Here is a 5296-nt window from a genome sequence, read left to right as displayed (position 1 = left end):
AGATTAAGAGAGAAGACTATGAAGATATTGAAGATGAATACTATGTGATGTATTTCCATTTAAAGATGGTGTATTCCTTTGTTTTCTTTGTTCCATTGATGGATTTTGTGAAGATATTGAAGAATATGGTTGATTCTATTAAATCCGTGGGAGATCTACATGATGCTGCATGAAGATTTGTTGTACCTGGTGTACTTTTCTTCATTGTGATCATATGAAACATGATAAACAAGCTTGTTGATGTTACAAGATAGATTTTCTTGCAAGAGAATTCCCTTTTCCTTGGTGTTCCTCTCGGGGCTACAGTTTGATGGAGTAGTTAGGGAAAAAAGTAGCAAACACAGCATTGGCTAATGACACAGTACCTTGGAGATGATGTAGACCAATAAACACATTGGGTGATGTGGTAGGTAGTCACTAATGCAAGCAATAAAAACACAAGCTCCAGCTAGTTGTCATATAACTACAAACTCAAGCAATAGTATATGTGGCAATATGCAATAGATTGAGATGAGTATAGGCAACAGTTGCCAGTTGGACAATAGCACAAATTAGGCTACAAAGTCATCGATAGAAATAGGTGGATTGGACATCAAGCATGTGATAATGGATAGTAGTGGGCAGGAGCACAAGCTAAGATATCCTCTGTGAATGGGGTGTGGATGGCAAAGATATGGCACCTTTAAACTGAAAAAATGAGATAGGGGTGAATGGAAAGCAACCTATCTATTTATAGAAATTTTGATCCTCCCAAATTAGGGTTCATGGTTATAGGATACATATGCTCTAGGATAGCATTTCTTTTTAATGAATTTTGGGATTTTTGGTATTTTACATGTTTTGGGGTCATTTGAATGACCTAATCAAGTTTTGAATGCTTTTTTAACTTAACAAACATTTGTTGGCACATTGTGCCCAAATATATCATATTTTCTTTAGATACATCCTTCTTGGCATTTGGTGGTGAGGACCATCAATATGCATGGGCAAAGGATGATTATTAGAGCATATTGCACCCTTCCATAGGATAGATTAAAGTTATGCCTAGTGTTTTTAAGGATTTGGCAAATTCTTTTATGAAAAAAGTAAATTTGCAGTAAAAGGGATTTATAAATTGTGGTAAAAAGTTACGTAAGGTTCAAGAGAATATCACAAAATAGGTTACATACGGATATATAAAACATGCCATGAATGCACATGATATATAGAATTTGTATATAGTGATCTTCCCAAGACTGTGGAAATTTTCCAAAATATCGACCTAATGCTATCAAGAGGGCATACTCTTTGTTGATTTTCCATCTATACTAGGCAAGGGGCTAGGTTCCCAATCCAACAATCCTTGTTGTTGGCAAGTGGCCATTATGATGACATTTACCCCTAATCTGCTATATTGAGTAGGAAGTTCTTGATGATCTAGTCTCTGCATTGAATAGAAACAACCAAGATGGTTGGGTTAGATAGGGGGACCCACTAGCACCGTGGTTGGCTGGTGTTGAGTTCATTGCTTTACTATTTTCTTTAGGGCTTGGGCCATCATGGCCACCACTTTTGGTTCAAATAGTGCTGGTTTTATTTAGGTTGAATCATCTTCAAGAGATGATATTTGAAGGCCAGGACTAGATTGTGAGACTAGATTGAGTAAGTCACCGAGTGGGACAATAGTGTTAATAGGACCCCATCTAGTTAAGGCTTCGGATGAGTTTGGAAAAGCTAAAGTGCTTGGTCTGTTCCCTTCCACCATGGTGGGATTCTCCCTAATCATCTAATACCACTTCCATCAGCGTTAACATCCAAGGTGATTATTTGTCTTTGTTTGAGATGATCCTCCAGATTTTTCTTTTGGCCTTTTCCGAGGTTAACTTCTAGAATCTAGCTTCTTGCCTGGCTAGGATGAACTTCTAATGGCTTTCCTCTTTGTCTATTAAGACTACAGTCTGGTTTCTTTTTTCCACTAGTTTGTGTATCTTCTTTTGCCACTTGTTAAATTTTCACTTAGAGTAGGTATGATGTTTGAGAGGCCAAATCCACCTATGCATTGAGCTTTGTAGACTTCAAATGAATACCCACTTACAGTTGCCTTTGCTTTTGGGTGGGTGGGCATGTGTCCTTCCCACTGGCTACCTTCCCTAAAGGGATGGTGTACGCACAATGAGGGTCTACGCTCCTTCAAGTTCCATCTGTTCTCTAGGTGTTACCTTTGGATAAAGGTATGGAGTGGATGTCACTGGCTACAGTCTAGCAAGCCACTTTGTGATGGACTCACTCTCTTGACCAGCCCACGAAGTGCCTGTGGGATGTAGTGTGGCATCATGCCTTGCCCTTTCCTTTTTTGAGCATCATATGTTTTGATATTTGGGCATTTAGCTCGCCAGTGTCCTTGTATAAAAAAAGACAAAGTTTAGCAAAGAGTTGGCCACTTTCACCTCAACCATGCCCACTGCAACCATTGCTATGTTGCTAGTAATTCTAGTTGGTATACACCAATAGGAGTGTAGGAACCGCATTGGCTGAGAGGTTTGCCCATTGGTCGAAATTGGCTGCTCTGATACTTTGCCAACCTTAGGGATGGGCCATCTAGAATATGTGAGTATACTAGAACTAGTTAGTGTCGTGTCTATCCAAGTTGTAAATGTTGCACTATATTTGGTTCAAACTGCATTCAACCTAGACATGTCTAAGATTTTTACTAGAACTAGTTAGTGTCGTGTCTGTCCAAGTTGTAAATGTTGCACTATATTTGGTTCAAGCTGCATTCAACCTAGACATGTCTAATATTTTTACTTTGTGTGCACCAGAGGTTGCTTAACTCATTCTTCTTATTGTTGTCTACTATTATCTTTCCTTTGTCTTTCCTCTTGCTTTTTTATTTCACTTTTTTTTCCTTCTCAGGATCAAACTCTATATTGTTGGACCCCATGCCCAAGTTATAACTAGAGGTCAATTCACTACTTTCATCATGTTGGTGTTTTTCAATTTATTTGTTGATCCTCTTCTCTTTTCTTGACTTTTCTTTTGATAGGAACTTCTCTAACCTTAGAGATTTCTTATAGAATGGGTCTAGAGAGGCTTTTCGTGAGCAGATCTACACGATTGTGGTTGGTCGAGATCTTGACAAGATCAACAGACTTGTCCTCAATGACCCCACGTATGAAGTGATACCTCACCTCAATGTGTTTCATCTTCACATTGAAGATGGATTCTTGGCGATTCTTGGCTAACTGAATAGCACTCATAGAATCCGAATGTAGTGTAGGGATAGCATCAATACCAAGGTCAGCAACTAAACGACCCAACCAAATGGCCTCCTTGCAAGCCTCAATGGCTGCAACATACTCGGCCTTTGTAGTAGAAAGGGCCGTGCATTTCTACACCCTGGACATCCAAGAAACAACACCTCCAGCATAGGTGAATACATAGCCGGAAGTGGACTTCCTACTATCTGCATGTCTTGCAAAATCAGAGTCAGTGTACCCCACGACTTCTGTATCCTAGTTGCCATAGCATATGCACATATCTACAGTGCCATTCAGGTACCTCATGATACCCTTCACGGCATCCCAATGCTTCTTGCCAGGTGTAGCCATATAGCGTGCCACAACACCAATTGCAAAGGCAATATTTGGATGAGTGGCTATCATGGCATACATAAGACTGCCCACTGCGGATGCATAGGGAATCTTGGCCATCTCGGCCCTCTACTCATCTGTCTACGGACAATCAGCCTGTGATACCTTCACATAAGAAGGCAATGGACAGCCAATAGGCTTTATGTCCTGCATGCGGAAGCGCTCAAGGACTTTATGAATGTACTCCCTCTGTGATAAGTAGAGGAGTCCCTGATGCCTGTCACGTGTAATGCGCATACCAAGTATGTGAGCGGCCTGTCCCAGATATTTCATCTCAAAGCTCTTCTTGAGCTGAGCCTTAAGAGCATCTAGCTCATCATGAGCTTTCCCTGGTACCAACATATCATCCACATAGAGTACCAAAATCAATAAAGAACCATCACGATCTTTCTTCGTGTAAAGACGCAGATCCATAGCACTCCGGCTGTAGCCCTGTGACTACATAAAGGCATCAAACTTATGATACCACTCCCTAGGTGCCTAGTTCAAGCCATAAAGAATTTTCTTCAATTTGCACACTAGGTTCTCCCTGCCAGGTTCTGCAAAGCCCGTAGGCTGCTCCATATAAATCTCATCATGCAAGTCCCCATGTAAGAAAGTCGTCTTGACATCCATCTGGTATAAATCCTGAGCAACCAAAGCCAAGACTAAGCGCAGGGTGGTCATCATAACCACAGGAGAAAAGGCCTCATCAAAGTCCACACCATGATCCTGCTTAAAACCCTTTGCTACCAATCTAGCCTTGTATGCCGGCTTGGGGTGTCCAGGGGTACTTTTTAGCTTGTACACCCACTTGCATGGCAAATCCTTATTACCCATAGACAAGGAAACCAAATCCCAAGTGTCATTATTATGCAGAGAGTCTATCTCAGACTGCATAGCCCTCTCCGAGGAGTGACTGTCACCCCTACACATAGCCTCATCATAAGTGAAAGGCTCTCCTGTATCTGTAACCAAGACATAATGCATCGAGGGCTGAAATTGATCTGGTGGACGTCTGTCTCTAGTAGACCGTCTCACAGCAGACTCTGCTGCCTGCTGGGCTGCCTGTCCCCAATGTCCTGTGACCGTGAGCATCTACTGCAGCTGTAGGCTGTCCAACTGGCTGTGCGGGAGCTCTTGGCTCCTCTTGAAATATGACCCTGCGGATCTCAACAACTCTCTCAGGATGCCTATGCATCTTGTCTTCATGGAAGACTACATCATGACTGCAGATGACTTTTTGCGCCTGCGGATCCCAGAGACGATAACCCATCTCGCCTGCATCCCCATAACTAAGGAAAACACATTTGACACTCTTGGGATCCAGCTTACTTCTCTTGTCCCTGGGCACATGGCAAAATTCCTCACATCCAAAGACACGGAGATGCGTATAAGAGGGGGTTTCCCAATCCATACCTCCTCTGCAACCTGGAAATCCAAACCACTAGAAGGTGATCTGTTTATGACATGCACAGCTGTACTAATAACTGCCTCAGCCCAAAAGCTCTATGGTAGGCATGCATGACTAAGCATACTGCGTACACACTCTTGGATGGTTCTATTCATCCACTCAGCCAAACCATTTTGGGGGGGTGTAGGGGGCGGTCAACTGACACTTAATACCCCTCTCATCACATAACTGCTCAAAAGCATATGAGACATACTCACCCCCATTATCTGTCCTT

Source organism: Lygodium microphyllum, chromosome 6, assembly GCF_053477565.2.
Source record: "Lygodium microphyllum isolate KBCC chromosome 6, Lygodium_microphyllum_v1.1.10, whole genome shotgun sequence".
NCBI lineage: Eukaryota > Viridiplantae > Streptophyta > Polypodiopsida > Schizaeales > Lygodiaceae > Lygodium > Lygodium microphyllum.
The sequence above is the reverse complement of the archived record's forward strand: the minus strand, read 5'-3'. Positions refer to the sequence as shown.